Source organism: Rhinatrema bivittatum, chromosome 6, assembly GCF_901001135.1.
Source record: "Rhinatrema bivittatum chromosome 6, aRhiBiv1.1, whole genome shotgun sequence".
NCBI lineage: Eukaryota > Metazoa > Chordata > Amphibia > Gymnophiona > Rhinatrematidae > Rhinatrema > Rhinatrema bivittatum.
In genome coordinates, this window is record NC_042620.1 from 329,284,208 (window position 1) to 329,302,403 (window position 18,196).

The following is an 18,196-nucleotide window of genomic DNA, read 5'->3' on the forward strand; positions in this document are numbered from 1 at the left end:
ACGTATTCATTTTATTTCATAAGTAGGCAATATTTCTTAATTGCAAACATACAAATTGCGTGAAAGGTTCACACTTGACTCTGCTGCTAGGAGTTGACCATAATGAGAAAAAGCTGGGAGATCTATTTTTTTCCTTTCCAGCACCTTGAGCAAATGCTATAAAAGTCCTCGTTTTGTTTTCTTCTCATGGGTCCTAATCAAGCCCTCGTGTAAATCGAGGAAACATCTAACCTTTCCTTTAGTTTTTTTCCATGGTTTGTTTGCTTTTTTTTCCCTTCATCCTCACTTATATTTAAACTTATTATAACAGAATTTCAGCTTTCTTCAGCAAAAAGACCCGGTCTTAGCGTGTCCTCCTCACCATCCCTCCCCCGAAGCCTGCCCGCACCGTTGTACACCCTATAATGTACAGTGGTGGAAAAGGCTGACCGACCCTCGGTTCTGATGGACAAAGCTTATGCAATGAAATTTAACTTTATTTGGCATGAACATAGTATTCAGTGGTACAAAAAAATAATGCATCTGGTCATGAATTCTACAAAATTCTTGTCTATTCCTGGGGCCTGAAACGAAGATTTCTGTGAATCAATGAGATTTCTTTTTACTGTATGGCTGGCGGTGTAGCAGGGGTGTGGAGATCTGATGCTGGAGGGCCATAATTGGGTCTGGTTTACAGGATACTCACAATAAGGTTTGCTATACTGGGTCAGGCCAAAGGTCCATGAAGCCCAGCATCTTGTTTTCAATGGTGGCCAATCCAGGCTGCAAGTGCACCTGGCAGGATCCCAAGGGGGTTGATAGATTCCAAGCTGCCTATCCCAGGGTTAAGCAGTGGATTTCTGCAACTCCATCTTAATAATGGTTTATGGAGGTTTTCCTCCAGGAACTTATCCAAATCTTTTTAAAAAGTAGCTACAGTAACAGTTTTCACCACATCCTCTGGCAGCAAATTCCAGAGCTTAATTATGCGATGAGTAAACAAATATTTTCTCTTAATAGTTTTAAATGTATCACCTAGTAACTACATTGTATGTCCCCCTACTCTTTGTACTCTTGGAAAGAGTAAACAACTGATTAACATTTACTCGTTCCACACCACTCATTATTTTATAGACCTCTATCATATCCCCCCTCAGCAGTCTCTTCTCCAAGCTGATGAGTCCTAACCTCTTTAGCCTTTCTTCATAGGGGAGCTGTTCCATTCCCCTTTATCATTTTGGTCGCCCTTCTCAGTACCTTTTCTAATTTTGCTATATCGTTTTTGAGATTTGGTGACCATAAAACTGCAAGCAATAGATTTGCACGCATGTAACCCCACCCCTGAGTGCCTATCCTGGCCTCAGTTTTCTCCAGGCCAGCTCTAACATATTATTCCTCCCCCCCAGGGTCAAGATCCTTTGTATGGGGGGAGAAGGCCCACTTTCCTGACCCAGAGTAGCAGAGGTGTCCTCAGGGTTTGCCTGTCTCCTCTGACTGGGCCTGAAAAATAACCAAGCTCTAGAACAGAGCATGGCTACATATCCACACCAGGAGGATGGTCATTCCAGACCCCGCAGAGGGAGAGGATGTATTTGAATGGAAACCTCCCCCATCTACCACCCTGCACTAAACTATCCAACATCTGAGGACCCAGGGCTTACTGGTAATGTGACAGTAGTGTCCGCCACGTACATTTTGGTGCCAGAATCCAGGCTAATTTACGTGTATTGGTTATCCTGGGCACCAGGACTGGCTTGCAAACTCTGAAGACCAGATTTGTGTGCCCAACCTTGACGTGCAGGGATAGGGGTTTGAGGGCAGAGCTGGAGACAAGCAGGGCACTTGGATCTCCCTGTGACTAGGCTCTTCAGGCCAGAGACGTACCCAGCATGATCTCTTAATCAAGGTTATGTGTACCCTCATGACGCTTTCCAAATAAAGCACGCAATTAACTAAGGAATGCAGGAGTTCCTACTGAAATTCTGACTCCAGGGTTCCTGCAATTAATAAAACCATAAACTCTCAAAAGCAGCATCTGCCTTCCACTACAAGCAGTGGAAGGCAGTGGGAACCTGTTTTTCAGAGTGCTGTCTTGATAGAACATCAGCTTTTTTTCTTCCTCCCCTTGTTATGTTAATTTCAAATTTTTGATTAAAGAAGCCAGTGTAAAAAAAAAAAAAAAAAAAGGCTGAATTTCATACAAAGGCCAGTGGCAAATTACATCACTAGAAGGTAGTTAGATTTCTTTTTGTCTTTTCCCTCATGCTTTGGTAAAACTCAGGAATGAATGCCCAGGAGTAATTAAGCCATGATGACTCTGGCGGAGGAAGTATGTTAAAAGCAATTAGCAAAAAATTTAACAAAGTAGATGAAAATCGAATCTGTGTTCCCTCGGCATTTTAAGCTATAAACTGTGTAATCCACATTCGCTTCCTTTACTATTCCCTGGTTGGAAACCACAAGATTGAAGAGAGCATCTTAGTGAACGTCTTCTGAAGGGTGGATTGGGGTGGGTGTTGTATGCTGTGTGTTCATTCGAAGGGCTAGCTAGCCCTGTGATGAAGCAACATTAGAAATGTCTCAGAGATTGGATATTTATCCTAGCCAAAATGCCCTTTTTTTTGTGTGACGGGAAAATGTGTGTTTGATGGGCATGCCAAGCACTGGCACGCGCCCTCTCTCTCTTTTTTTTTTTTTTTCATGTCGCTAGCAGAGTGAAATGTGCACATTATGCTGCCAGGGGACGACCACAGAACAGCTGGCATGGCTTTAGCAAAAAGGCAAAAAAAAAAAGAAAAAAAGATAACTAGCCCCAGAGATGGGGGAGCAACATAAAAAGCACCTTACCACTTTGTTCTGTAAAAGAGGCTATAGAACAGAGAGCAAACGTGGGACAAACCGTGTCCCTGCCCAGCTGCACCACATGGCACGTTGCAGGCCTTTGCAATCTGAAATAAAAGGGTGATGGATCAAATGCAAAAATTTTAAATAATTCTGTATTTCCTTTTCAAAAAGGTTTCATTTCCCACAGCGTAAAGAGAGAATGCCAGCATTTTTATGTGATCTCACAAGCATTGAGAACCTTGCTGAGATGCTTTCAGTGCTTTGGCGACAGTCGTAGTAACAGTAATTTCAGCATCAGGCTCCTTCTCATTGAAAGTAACTGCATCCTTGGATAATTCATGTGCTAGCACAATAAAAGATTTTGTAACATGCAAAGGATCCAGTCTTGCAATTAAAAATATGTTGTCTTCTAAGAAATAGAGAGAGAGAGTGGTATAGCACTAAAAGTGGTAGACAGAGACTTGGTGACCCATGTGGGCAATAATCCACTCTTGGTATGACCTAGTGCAAGTCGCGTTGTCCTTGTCTTGAGTTTGCTGCTTTGTAGCTAATAAGCGGGCCGATACAGTAAAATCGCGGGAGAGCAGGCAAGTGCCCATTCTCCCGGCGCGCGCACAGGCTACTCTCCTGTGCGCGTGATTCAGTAAATAAATTTATTTAAATTAGGCCCGGAGGTAAAAAGAGGCGCTAGGGACACTAGCACGTCCCTAGCGCCTCTTTTCGGACAGGAGCGGCGGCTGTCAGCAGGTTTGACAGACGACGCTCAATTTTGCTGGCGTCGGTTCTCAAGCCCGCTGACAGCCACGGGTTCAGAAACCGGACGCCGGCTTTTACTGTTTTTCTGTGCACTTTCCCGGTGCCGGCAGAAATTAGCGCCTACCTTTGGGTAGGCGCTAATTTCTGAAAGCAAAATGTGCGGCTTGGCTGCACATTTTGCTTTCTGAATAGCGTGGGAATACCTAATAGGGCCATCAACATGCATTTGCATGTTGCGGGCGCTATTAGGTTCGGGGGGGGGTGGACGCATGTTTTGGACGCGCTATTACCCCTTACTGAATAAGGGGTAAAGCTAGCGCGTCCAAAACACACGTCCAATTGTGGGTTAACAGTGCGCTCCATCGGAGCGCACTGTACTGTATCGGCCTGAAAGAAAGGCCTGTCTTGGATAATTTCTTTTTACAGCACTGGGCAATCTAGATGGATCATTTGTTTTATTTCTGCCGTCAATACTGATGGATGGTCCCTCAGCATGGATGTGCGGGCACTGCAAATAACTGGGCGCCCAATACACTCATGTGGGTGGCTGCCCCTGCCATGCTGGTGCCTTACCTCCGCTTGGGGAAGTGGGGCCAACAGCCATCTTTTCTAGAAACTTTGACTGGCTGACCGGGCGTCCATGCAAGGTCCCCTTTCAGTCTCTTCTTTTCCCTGGTGCAGTAGCCTCGTGGTTGGTGAAGCTCCAAATCATCTCAAGTGTTTTCTGACTTTTTGGGTTTTTTTCTGAGTCTGGTCCCCTTCGCGTTCGGTTCCTCCGTTCGTACCGTTCGGTAGATACCCTTGGCTTTTGCCTTAGTTATTTGCAGTCGATTCCTGACTCCCACACCGTGATGCCCGTCGATCATCAAATGTGCACCGGCCTCTTTTTTTGATGGCGTCATCAGGTTTTCGACGGTGCCCCCAGTACCCACAGACCATGTCCATCATGGATCGCATGAGGTGCGTATCCTCTGCCTGGGGGCCTCGCATGACCGCATGAGGTGCGTATCCTCTGCCTTGGGGGCCTTGCATGACGTCCGGGGATGTCGTTTGTGTGACCGAATGACCCCCAAAGGGCATTGTGCGCGCCTGGATAAAATGGAGAAGCTCTTTAGCTCTCTAAAACCCTCCGGCTTCGGTATCCTCCACGCCCAAGGACTGTGGAGAACAGTCTCTTCCCCTGGCGGTCCCGCTCTCCAGTACTCCTAAGGACCAGGGAGAGGGAGATCGATCCTCTGTGGTCTCTCCCCTCCCCCTAACCTCGGGGGTGACCTGCCACGGGTCCGGTTCAGGAGGAGCATCAGCGGCTGCTGAGCTGCGACTGAAGTGGCACCGGCCACCAGAGGCCCCATCCTCCAGTGCCCCTGGTAACCCGAAGTGTTCCCCATCGATACCGGTGCCGGGCGTCATGCCTCCTTGTGAATCTTCCAAGGATGTGCCGGCGACGCCTCATCACCCTTCATCAGTCCTTACTATCCAAGACTTCCAGGAGGAGCTGGACCACAGGGTGCAATTGACGGTACTCAAAACGCTACAGAGTGTCAAGCTGCTGGCACCACCGGCCCCCAAACCAGTGCCCAAGCCTCCACCTTCCATGTTTATGCCCCTGCTAGAGCGTCTGGAAGGCCTTCTTGGTGCCCTACTGATGCAACCAGTGCTGATAGGCCTCCAATGCCTCCTCGGCCACTGACGCTCTCCACCAGAGTGATCCCGAATCCCAGGTCCTACGAGGAGGATGAGGCCTTAGGGACCGGGCGCCCATGCCCGCAGTTTCCCGGGCCACCGCCGGTTCCTCCTGGCATACCGCAGCCAATGCCCCCTCAATGCCCAGGGGTCGAATCGGTGCCTCCACAGCCTTCGGTGCCCTTGGGGTCCAGGCCTACCATCCCTCCCGGCCCCAGCCCTCGGCGTTTGGGCCCCAGTGAGGAAGAGAGTCCCTATAACCCGTGGGGCAATGACTTCTCAGACTCGTCCTCTGAGTTATCCGACGACCCCCTCTCGGAGCCTTCTCCTTCGGAGGAGTGGCGTCTATCTCCACCAGAAGACTTGTCATTTGCCAGCTTTGTAAGGGCCATGGCAGAAGCACTGGATGGCCTCTATAATAGGGGCTGATGAGTAATGATGGCTGCGCCATCTTTAAAGATGGCGCCGGCCATCCAGTGCTCCTACCATGTGACAGGGGCCGGCCAATGGCACAGATACCCTGTCACATGGTAAGGGCAAAGGGGCATCGGCGCCATTTTTTTTAGCGCAGCTGATGCCTGGGAACGGGAAATCGTTCCCCGAGGCCCCCCTGGACCACCAGGTAATGTTAAAAGGTTTTGGGGGGGTCGATTTAAAGGGTCGGGTGGGTTTTTTTTTTATCGGGCCATCGGCGCCATTTTAATTAGTGGCAGCCAAAATGGCGCCGATGGCTCGAGAGCGGGAGATCGCGCCAGGACCCCCCCATTGGACCACCAGGTAATTTAACATTTTGGGGGGGTTCGGGAGGGTGGGGGAGGGTAAGGAATTGGTTTTAAAGGGTCGGGGTGGGTTTAGGGGTTGTTATGGTGTGCCGGTTTTCCCGCCCTCCCCCAAATAATTCCCGTGCCCTATTTAACGATTTAGGACGATTTATGACGATAAATCGGGGGCATTTGTATTGTATCGTGCACTCTGACGATTTAGGACGATTTTAAAATTATCTGATGATAATTTTAATCGTTCAAAAACGATTCACATCCCTAATATATATATATATATATATATATATATATATGTATATATCCTAGTTTGGTGTTAATCTCTTGCTAAACAATAGCTCTTGAACCAGCTGCCAAGTAATGAAGCAGCCACACTGCCAACCAATGTCAGTTACATACACACACACACATATACTCTCTCTGTCTCTCAGACATACACTGAGTCAGATACACACAAGCAGTTACACAGATTTTCAGATTGAGGAAACTTTATTGGCACTCATACACTCTCACTCTCTCTCTCTATCTAACACAAAGCCACACACACACACATTCTACTGTTGTTCTGCTGCTCATGAATTCACACAGGGAGTGCCCCGCCTCAGGATTACCACATCTCATTGGCTATGTTGTGTCGGAGGTGGACCCTTGGGCTGAGGTGGGGTTGACGCAACCCGTAGGCAAGGACCTACAGGTCCCCACCATCAGCAGGTGGAGTGGGCTGAAACTAGAGGCCACTGGAGCTTCACCTATACCAGCCCTCGTTCCCCCACTCTTGAGCCTTTGGGTGCCGGGGCCGGCAGGACTTAGATGGGCCTTGAGGTTAGCTAGGGATGGAAGTTGATTCAGCCCAGAGACAGCAGCCGGTAGATGGCGTAGTCCTATCCTAGACAGGATTCGGTACTGGAACTCAGGTGCCAAAGGAACAATGAGTAACTGGAGGCGCTCAAGCAAAAGAAGGCCTAAGCCTTGTAAGTCCACATCCAGAGAATAGGTGAGGAGAGGCGTCACTGACAGGCGGGGATCAGAGCCAGCGGCAAGTGGAAGTTGTGGCAAGCAGCATAGAACTCTGGACACAGGAAGGTCTGTATCGTAGCCGTTCAAAGCAAGGGTCAGGGCACGGAGAAGGCAGGCATAGTCAATCAAAGCAGTGGTCAGGGCATAGAGAAGGAAGACATGGTCAGGCGTAGCGGAAGTCCGGGGCTGGCGAGAAGCTGAAGAGTAGTCAGGCTTTGCGGAGGTCCGGGGCCGGAGAGAAGCTGAAGAGTAGTCAGGCTTTGCGGAAGTCTGGGGCTGGAGAGAAGCTGAAGAGTAGTCAGGCGTAGTGGAGGTCCGGAGCTGGAGAGAAGCTGAAGAGTAGTCAGGCGTAGTGGAGGTCCGGGGCCGGAGAGAAGCTGAAGAGTAATCAGGCGTAGCGGAGGTCCGGGGCCGGAGAGAAGCTGAAGAGTAATCAGGCGTAGCGGAGGTCCGGGGCCGGAGAGAAGCTGAAGAGAGTAGTCAGGCATAGTGGAGGTCCGGGGCTGGAGAGAAGCTGAAGAGTAATCAGGCGTAGCGGAGGTCCGGGGCTGGAGAGAAGCTGAAGAGTAGTCAGGCGTAGCGGAGGTCCGGGGCTGGAGAGAAGCTGAAGAGTAATCAGGCGTAGCGGAGGTCCGGGGCCGGAGAGAAGCTGAAGAGTAATCAGGCGTAGCGGAAGTCCGGGGCCGGAGAGAAGCTGAAGAGTAGTCAGGCGTAGTGGAGGTCCGGGGCTGGAGAGAAGCTGAAGAGTGGTCGGGCGTAGTGGAGGTCCGGGGCCGGAGAGAAGCTGAAGAGTAGTCAGGCGTAGTGGAGGTCCGGGGCTGGAGAGAAGCTGAAGAGTAGTCAGGCGTAGTGGAGGTCCGGGGCTGGAGAGAAGCTGAAGAGTAGTCAGGCGTAGCGGAGGTCCGGGGCTGGAGAGAAGCTGAAGAGTAGTCAGGCGTAGCGGAGGTCCGGGGCCGGAGAGAAGCTGAAGAGTAATCAGGCGTAGTGGAGGTCCGGGGCTGGAGAGAAGCTGAAGAGTAGTCAGGCGTAGTGGAGGTCCGGGGCTGGAGAGAAGCTGAAGAGTGGTCGGGCGTAGTGGAGGTCCAGGGCCGGAGAGAAGCTGAAGAGTGGTTGGGCGTAGTGGAGGTCCAGGGCCGGAGAGAAGCTGAAGAGTGGTTGGGCGTAGTGGAGGTCCAGGGCCGGAGAGAAGCTGAAGAGTGGTCGGGCGTAGTGGAGGTCCGGGGCTGGAGAGAAGCTGAAGAGTGGTTGGGCGTAGTGGAGGTCATATCCAAAGAGTCAGTCCAACACATAGACGAACAGGAACTGGGAACCTCAGGAAACAGGAACACCCCGAAGACACAATTCTAGGATCAGCAACGAGTACGAGGAGTACGAGGAGACCTGTTGCAAAGGCAACGCTATGGAGCGAGGCCTGAGCTTTTATATGCTGAAGGGTCTGATGTCAGCATCCGGGTCTGCAGCCCGGTTCCCGCCGCGGGCCCTTTAAAAGAACTAGTGATGCGCGAGCAGCGCTGATGGCGGCCTCTCTCCGCGGGCCATGCGGAGAGGCCCGACGGGCAGGGACAATCTTGGCTGGCAACACTGGGTAGCGTGGCAGGGCCGGAGGCACTGGAGGGAACCCGAGGTCGGAGCTGGCGGCCCACCGCCGCCAGTGAAGAGGAGCCAGGGGCTGGAGTCCGTGTGAAAAGGTGAGAGGGCCGTGCCACGGGGCTGCTGGGGGCGGCATGCGTAACAGGCTACACTTCTTGCTTGCCGCCAGCCCTTCTCCAGCCTGCAAAGGCATCCTCCCTTTCTCAATCCCACCCCTTCTCTGTACCCCCCCAATCTCCAGGACAGTATTTTCCAACCTTTTCAAGTCCAAGGCACATCTGCATCAACGGCAGGGGAGAAAGTCTGATACTTCACGCATATCCAGCATAGCTCTCTGCTTCAATGGCAGGGGGAATGAAGAAAAGGGGATCTATATACAGACAACCAACAAGGACTGAATTACATAGTCTGGGTAAACAAATAAGCATGGGTATAGCTTGCTTACTGCGGCGGTTACTACCCCTAACTAATTAAGCTAGATATTTCACTTGGATGCAGTTCCAACACTGCTCTCTACATTAATGGTGGGGGTGGAAGAGAAATAGAACCAAAAGGTTACTAAGAGCCAAGAGTAACAGATAAGTATGAGAGGAAAATAAAGTGCAAAACTTGCTGGGCAGACTGATTAGGCCGTTTGGTCTTCTTCTGCCGTCATTTCTATGTTTCTATGTTAATAAAAATAAAATTTAAAAAAAAAAAATGTTGTGTGGTACACCAACTTCCAGAGAGCAAGCAATGCGGACAAGGAGAGGATTCGTATGGTCAAAAGAAGAGCCAGGGAAATACCGAAAGTCCAAAAGTCTCTCTTCTAAATTTTAGAACAAAAGGAGAGGGCAGATACACACATGAACTCATCCCAGCGGACCGGTTCCTTCTATATGGAAGTGAAGGAGAAGGAAGAAATCCCTGTGATTGTGGGCACCTGGCTCTGTTAGTTACCTTGCCCTCCACATGCGGCTCTCAGTGTCCCTCCATTGCTTCTGCTCTCAGCACTCGGAATAAGTCATACCCGGTGCTCAGTGCCCTGCATGCTTTCTATTAATTGCCACACTTCAGGACTCATGCTGTAGCTAGGAAGCAGAGGTATGCACGGCTACAGATGTTCTCAGGAAGGAGCCTCCTACATGTTAGAGCCTCCCCTGGTGATGTTTACTGCTGTGAGCTGCTAAGAGCGGAGCCCAGGTGCTGGTCTGCAACCGAGCATCGGACTGTGCTGGCTTTTCCTTGGCGCATCTGGACCAGGACTGTTTGGGAAACACTGCTCCAGGAGACTCACTGGTTCCACAGCCAGCGTTCACGCTCAACGCTCAGCCCAGCCAGCTCAGATATAAGCCTCATCAACACTGCACAGACACTTCCTCCTGGCTCACTCCCTCCCTTTGCGTGACTGTAGCTTGCTTCTGCTGCCGCACCAGTGCATTCCCATTCACTGTATGTGCTACACTGAGTTTGCTGCCTTTATGATTCAACAAGCTCTGCTCTGCTTACCCACTCCAGGGGCAGAACACTAGATACGATCCGTGCTGTTCCTCTGGTTCTTAAAAAAAAAAAAAATTAAGCCCTGTCTGAGGCTGGGGAGAGCCACTGACCCAAAGAAGCACAGTGGCAGCTGGGAATCCTGCTTTCCCACACAGAGCCAGAACAGCCAGGGCTGGTGCAAGGGTTATCAGGTGCCATAGGCAAAGCTTACAGCCTCGCACCTCCACAGCCGCCTTCTCCTCACACACAATTAAAATGTATGCATTTATAACAGATATTTTTACATGAAAAAGGACATTCAAACTATGGTCTTCTGTGGTAAAAATATAATTTATAACAGCGTGTGTAGTAGAGAAGCAGCCTAGTGGGCTGTGAGCCAGGGATCCCATTGATGCTCCTTGTGACCTTAAACAAGTCGCTTTACCCTCTGTTTCCTCAGGAACAAACTTAGCACCTCATTTACTAAACCACCATAAGTGATTAATGTGCGAAAAATGTTGTTTATCATGCAATAATCAAATATCGTGGCGATATCATGAACAAAAATCCACTCCCTATTGAAATTAGCTACTTTGCACGCACAAAGTTTAGAAATGCATGCAGAGCAGCTAATGCATAAGTAATTCTATGCAAATAAAATAACGTGGCTTGCCAAAGTTACGTTATTTTACAAACAGGAGTTGTAGCTAACTGTTTCCTAGAGCATCAGGAAGCTAACATACTTCCCGATGCGCCGGTGTTGCTAGTTAAAGGAGCTCGCAGCATGGAAAATGCCCCCTCCCAAATTGCAAAATTCCCCCCACTGCAAGTCAAGGTGGCCCAGGAAACTGAAATGTTTAAAAAAATATAACTCAGATATCACACGGCGACAGCCCATCTCTTCACAAAACCCTCCCCTTTCAGAAAAAAGTCACTCACAACCCCCCCTGCAAGATCAACCCTGCCTCCTGTTCCAGCCGCACCTCCCAACCCTAGCCCACCCTTCGGACATTCCCCCCATTCCTTTATATAACATCCTTGGTAGTCTGGTGGCCATCCCTGGTGCCTAGTGGGGCCTGGAGGACCCCCAAGGCTCTGGGCCCGTTGACACCATCTTGCAAAATGGCGCCGGCTGGTCTTTTGCCCCTATCACATGATAAGGGACAAAGGCTGGGCAGTGCCATTCTGAAAAATGGCCGCCGCCTAGACCTGCAGCCTAAGCTTAGGGGGTCCAGTAGACTGCCGTGGAGTCTAATCTTTGTAAGGAGCGGGGAGGTGTTTGCATCGGGAATGGTTCCTTGAGGAGGAGTTTGCTTTAGTAGTAGAATGGGGAGAGGTTTTGGAAAGGGGTGGGGCATCGCCACATGGCACACAATTCTATTTTTTAACTCTTATTTTTTTCTCTTTTGAGCCACCTGTAGATGCGGTTGGGGGTGGGCGGGGGCCTACACAGACCCGGGGGGAGGGGTATTATGGCACATTGCAAGGGGGGAGGGGTATTCTGGGCCAAATGGCCTCGTAAGGTAATGGCGGCCCCGTGCAGTGAGGGCAACCATCTCACGCTGTCTCCTGTTTCCCTGCGATATTTTTTCTCATGGACTGTATCTGTGAGAAAAAAATATCATGAGATACCTCTATAATATTTTCCTGGGGATGGGTTCAAATATCACGGGAACATTTCCTGTGATATTTTGCCACTCCTATGATAAAATATTGTGATTTAGTAAATAACTCCCCTAGATTGTAAGCCCTCTGGGGACAGACAGTTACCTGAATGTAACTTGTCTTGAGCTACTAATGAAATGGCAGGAACTAAATCCAGTTGATTAGTAAAAAAATTTAAAAAAAATGCTTATTAAATTTACATGCACTGCTATGGTACCAACCAGAAAACCCTACAAAAAAAAAACCCATTTGGAACCCAAATAGAATTACACCTATTGTAACACACGTGTTGGGTGTGGGATTGACCTTGAAAAAACCATGAATAAGCTGAATTACAAACTCACTATAATAAACCTCCCAATCAAAACAGCACTCAAACAATTGCAACCCTAACTATGAAATGGCAACACTGCAAATACTAATGCACCTCCTATTAGGAAGACAGAGCAAGCCAAGCCACTATAGACCTGTACACGGAAGCTATGCACACGAGCAGAACAACTCACCTCTGTTGCACCTGCAGAACCGTGGCTAAAGAGACCATGAGGCCAATATTCAGCTGCGGAGCTATCTGGCTAACTTAATGGGGATATTAACCAGCTAACTTTAGGACAGCCCTATGACACAGTGAGACTTAGCTGCAAAACCTATGCGGCTAACTCTATTCCTCCCTGAAATGCCTCCTGCCCGACCCCCGGAACGCCCCCGACTTATGCAGCTAAATTCTAAATACGGCATTTAATATCGCTGGTTAGCCATTTAGATGGCTAACTTTTCAGTTATCCATCTAAATGGCTTTTGAATATCGACCTAATGTAACTGTAATAAAAAGGAAGGTTGCCCCATGCCTGCCTCACTGGTATGCAAAGTGAGCTCTGCCCTTCTCCCTCTCCAGCTCTGCCTCTCTCTGCTGTAGAAATTGAGCTCCACCTCTCTTCTCCTTGTACTCTGCAGCTTCACTCTCCTCTCGCTGTATTGTCCAATCTGCACATGGACCATCTGAGCGCAGGTTTAAAAATGTACCTTAAAGTGTAGAAAACTACAACCATGAGTTAGCAAGAGGTGACTGCAAGTGTGTATTTCTCTAGTGCTGTAACTATGAAGCACTTCGAGAGCTTATTTGAATGCAAGCCATTGCTGATTAAAAAAAATATATTATGTTGGAACGATAGGCTGCTATGCCTATACACCACTCAATCTTTCTCAGCAGAGAGAAGACTCAGCAGTTCCCAGCCAGCGACCCTTGGCTTTTCTGAGTGATAGCTCATAAACAGGAGTTCATGCCTAGTCCTGCTCAGCCAGTCTTGCTAATTGGAAACAGCTTGGTCTTCTGTAGCAAACCAAGAGCTCTTCTAGCAATTTTGATGTGGCAGGTTTAACCCTCTCCCCACCAAAGTATATGTGGAGTGATTCGCTCTTTTATATACCTCCCCCTAAAAATATTGTTTCGGTTCACTCAGCAAAAGCTCAGCTTTCTTGAATTAAAAAAAAAACCTTTCCAAGTGTTCATTTTTTAAATCTGAATTAGATCTGTCCGTAGAGTTGCTTAAGTAAAAATACAATCAGATATGAACTTTCTATAGTAACTTGTAGGTCTCATAAACAATCTCGCCTTTTTTTCATTATATTTTGGATAAGATAGTCTGCTAGATCCTCTACCCAAGTACAAGGGATTTAACTGTTCCCCTCTTTTGCTGATAGCCTGGGTATTTTGTTTCTGCCCTCCCAACTACCAATTCTGTAAGGTTTACAGTAACTCTCACTTCTCTCATATATAAAACTAATCCTGCCCTCTGAAGATTGGCTGATGTTAGGGCTGTTCAGCTTGGAGAAGAGACGGCTGAGGGGGGATATGATAGAGGTCTTTAAGATCATGAGAGGTCTTGAACGAGTAGATGTGACTCGGTTATTTACACTTTCGAATAATAGAAGGACTAGGGGGCATTCCATGAAGTTAGCATGGGGCACATTTAAGACTAATCGGAGAAAATTCTTTTTCACTCAACGCACAATAAAGCTCTGGAATTTGTTGCCAGAGGATGTGGTTAGTGCAGTTAGTGTAGCTGGGTTCAAAAAAAGGTTTGGATAAGTTCTTGGAGGAGAAGTCCATTAACTGCTATTAATCAATTATACTTAGGGAATAGCCACTGCTATTAATTGCATCAGTGGCATGGGTTCTTCTTAGTGTTTGGGTAATTGCCAGGTTCTTGTGGCCTGGTTTGGCCTCTGTTGGAAACAGGATGCTGGGCTTGATGGACCCTTGGTCTGTCCCAGCATGGCATGTTCTTATGTTCTTATGATGTGGCCTTGAACTCAGTCACCACACTATCCAAGTAAGTGGAAGCACACTGCACATGGAACTTTATAACTTAATCCATGAGCTTTTGAAATGTTGCAGGTGCTTCTCTTATACCCCTTAGGGATTTCCTTTGAAATTCCTGGGATCCACTGCTTGATCTTGATTTCCACAATTCTGTCTTTTCCTCTCTCTTGTAGCTTGTGGGCACCTCCTTAGCCGTTTGCGGTGGCTCAGTTCCTCCTCTCTCCTCCCAGCTGCTGGTACAAGCTGGGTATCCTACTCCTCCTCCAACCTTTAACCTATGCTTAGATCTGCTGCTGCTTGTACGGGCGGCATATAAAAACTTATAAATAAATAAAGTGCTGGGTTGGCAACAGAGTCCCACGGGAGTGAGAGACACGCCAGAATGACTTAAGGAAAAAGCTGCTGCTTCTTTGAGCCCCTTTTTCTAGGGTAGGAAGGGTAGGTAACGCTTCCAGCAGAAGTCACACTATGAATAAACAACTAAAAAAAAAAAAATAGATAAGAACATAAGAAAATGCCATACTGGGTCAGACCAAGGGTCCATCAAGCCCAGCATCCTGTTTCCAACAGTGGCCATAAGAACCTGGCAAGTACCCAAAAACTAAGTCTATTCCATGTAACCATTGCTAATGGCAGTGGAGATAGGAGATAAGTTATCACCCATTGGCCGTGAGATGGAAATAAATCTCTAAGACTCCTTAAGCCAAGGCTTTGGGGCCTGTACTATGTAACCTAAGGGAAATGAATTGGGAAAAAAACTCCTACCCTTTCAACTAGAAATAAAAAAACAAAACACAGAGGAAAGAGGTCACTTGCTAATATGCAAAAGCAGGAATTAACTATTGCAGCAACCTCCAGTGGAGGGAGGGTGCTGTGGCGAAGATGGTACATTCCTCTATACCACGTGACCCAACTACAAGGCCGCACTCCTTACTGTGGATCCCAGTGAGGCCTTTAGGATAGAAACAGAACGACAAACGTCAGGATGTTGCTGTGGTGCAGGAAACGAACCAGTCAAACTCCTTGGCTTTGAAGCTCAGAAATATACTACGGGACAAGTACCTCCAGAAAGTGAAATCCTGTCTCCGGAGCAGCCAGGACCTCTCCCTCCTTCCAATACAGGAAATTGATTTTATGGAAGACTTAATTGCCTAACATCTGGCCATTTCAAATTACTGTGGCAATCACAGACGTGTATTGCAATGCCATTCATGTTGGAGAAGGTATTATCTACCCCCTTTTTCTCACTTTTAATTTGATCCTACTTAATATTCCCTTTTACCACGCTCCGGTATGATTTTTTTTACTTTTGAGAATTCTCAAAATGAGGACAAACAAAAAAAAAAAGCATAAGATTTGTTCCAGAGGCAAAAATGCAATGGCCGGTCAATTAAAAAGGAGTCTCTTCTCATGCAGTTTTAGCTATTGATAACAATTTAACGGTGCTAGAAATTTGGAACAGAAAAGCATTTAACTCTTGTAGTAAACATGCTGAATAATGAAAATAACAGAGAGTGAAATGACGTACACCAAGCTTGACCTTCTGTGATGCGTTCCTGTGCAAATTGCAGATGCTTTTTTACATTTCACTCTAATTAGGGAGGGACGAGCTTTGCTACACAGAGTAAGGCCTCTTTATCTTGCTTATGATTACACTGCATCCCCGTTGTAGGCACGGTTTGTAACGCTCGCTTTGCCGCTCAGCTTCCAAATGCTATCGTTACTAATTTTAGTGTTCCAGAGATGGAATATAGTCGGCCAGTGTTTAATGCAAATATATTATCAACAGCGTATGGCGGACGTGCCCGGAATCCCGGCAGAAGCCTGGGCAGGATCCAGAGTTTACAATTATATATGGCTCCGCGCGCTGCCGCAGCGTCGTTGGCTAGAGCCGAGCAAATTAACAGAGCCCCGGGGGCTGGAGCCTGCGAGCACGGGGGTAGCCTGAAAAACTGACCAAGGACGGCGTTGTAATTAAGGAAATGGGGGACGGTAGCCCAGGTCTCTACCCAATAGCGCCTGACTGTAAGTAAGTCTCTTAATAGATGTCAAAGTGGCATTATCTGACAGCGGGGCATTGTTCTAACGGTGAACCTTTTTAGAAAATGTAATGAGACCCAAACTAATTAAAACCATTCTGAGAAAAGATCAAAATTGTGAGTGGCTGGTACTCATTTCATTAAAAATCTTGCCCGATAATGGAAGGTTAGGGAAGGCATTTTGATTTTGAGGCTATTTAGTTTGCCCTGACTGTAATAACGCCCCCCCCCCCCCCCCCCCCCCCCCGTTCCTGAATAGTTTTCCATTTCTGATGGTTTCGTGCTTTGCGTTTTTCCGCTGCAGGGAGTTCAGGTCGGCAGGGAGCTGCAGAGGGGTTTAAGGAAGTGAGGGAGAGCCCCCCCCCCCCCGTATTCTTTTGCTTGGAAATCGGGATGGGCTGAAACAAGTATTGGTCATTACCAGGCTTAACCCCACCGACTCTTGACGCCAACTCGAGCCCTTCTGTGCATTAAAAGGGACAAAAAAAAATGCAAGGAACAGCCCAAACCGGGCTGCAGGCTGAAGGAGTGAATCCTGCCGCCAACAAAAGTTTGTAAGCCGCATAAAGCCGAAATCCTTAATAAGGGTCTGCATGCTAAGCCGCTGTCCCGCTAATGTGCACGTTCTGCAATGCAGATTTACTAATGCTGCTTTAAAAATAACGTGACTGCATTTTTATAACAAGAAGGGAAGTTTAAATATGTATTTATTCATTCATTCAGTCAGATTGAGCTCATGGCTGGCTGGAGGTGAGTTACATTCCTGCCGCTGTAGGTGTTCCCCTGTCCCCGGAGGGAGAACAGACTAAGGGGCTCATTCACTAAGCCACGGTGTTTTCCCTAGAGGCGAGGAATAGCGCCGGAGTCACAGTGCGGCAATAACCGGGCCCTGCCACCCGTGGCTCCTGTGCTGGTTCTTTTTTTTTTTTACCCTGCAGTAAAACTCCATGAGGGAAAAACATGGCAGTGTTAAATGTCCCCCCCCCAAAAAAACTTGCGTGCGATGGCCCCCGACACTGTGGGACCATCGTGGCTTAAAGGGGGCCACTTGTCCCTCAGGCATCGCCGCCCTCCCCCCTCCCCCCCGAAAGTAGCAAAAAAGCCCCAGAGGTAAATGCCCCCCCGCTTCCCCTAGAGGGGGACCATAGCGAAAGAAATACAATAATATTGTTAATGCTGCCGCCCCTTCCAGTACAGATGATGAAGCAGCCCCTTTAAGCCAGGGCTCGGGGTGCATTGTGAGACTCACTTCCCCCCCCCCCCCCCCCCCCATGCTTCAGCTCCCACTAAAATATCACAGCTCGCCTGAAAAATTGCAGGCCACGTTACTTCGTTTGCGTAGCATGAGCTGGCCGGCCTGTGTGTGCATGCTAATCAGCTCATGTTAATAGGCGCAGGGCAGGCAGCTAAATAACCTAAGGAATTTGAAAGCCCTTGCGTTGGCCCCACGTTAGGCTGTTTGCCCCATGGTAAACGGTGTTCGCCCTGTAGCCTTTCCGAAAAAAATTATTATTATTATTTTTTTTTTTTAAAGTGGCGGCTGCTTTGGATCCAGTGGGGCCGGAGGTGAGCAAGGTTGGGAGGGTCCTCGTCTCAATACCGTAGCTGACCGGAGGTAAGGGGGGGGGGTGTCCCCTCGCCATATTCCACTGAATATATGTGCATGCACGTGAGCGCATGTAGCTTACACGCCTGCTGTGCCCGCACTGTGGTGGGGCCTGAGTGGGTCTTCGCGCAGAGGAGAAAGGGGACGAAGCAGGAAAGTGGGACGAAAGCTTTGGTAAATAAATGGTAAATAAATGGTTGCTACTATCCCTTATTTGTGACTGGGATGTTAATCTGTTGTTGTTTATCTGTTTCTTTGTAAACTGAATAAAGATATTATGAAAAAAGAAATGTGGTCCAGGAACCTCTGTCTAGGCCGCATGAGGAGCAGCCGAGTAGAGAGAGGTCTATGCAACACGGCACGGCCCCGCGGCACATCTTTGTGACCTTTGCCTCTCCCAACTCCCAATCTTGATCATGGAATTTTGGGGCTGGAAAGGCAAACACCTCTACCTCCC

General features: G+C 48.4%; 1 protein-coding gene across 2 annotated transcripts in view; it reads left to right on the top strand.

The window, feature by feature from the left end:
- NEXMIF (neurite extension and migration factor) overlaps positions 1 to 18,196 on the top strand; it is a 466,775-nt gene that overhangs the window by 301,966 nt on the left and 146,613 nt on the right. The window lies entirely within an intron of this gene.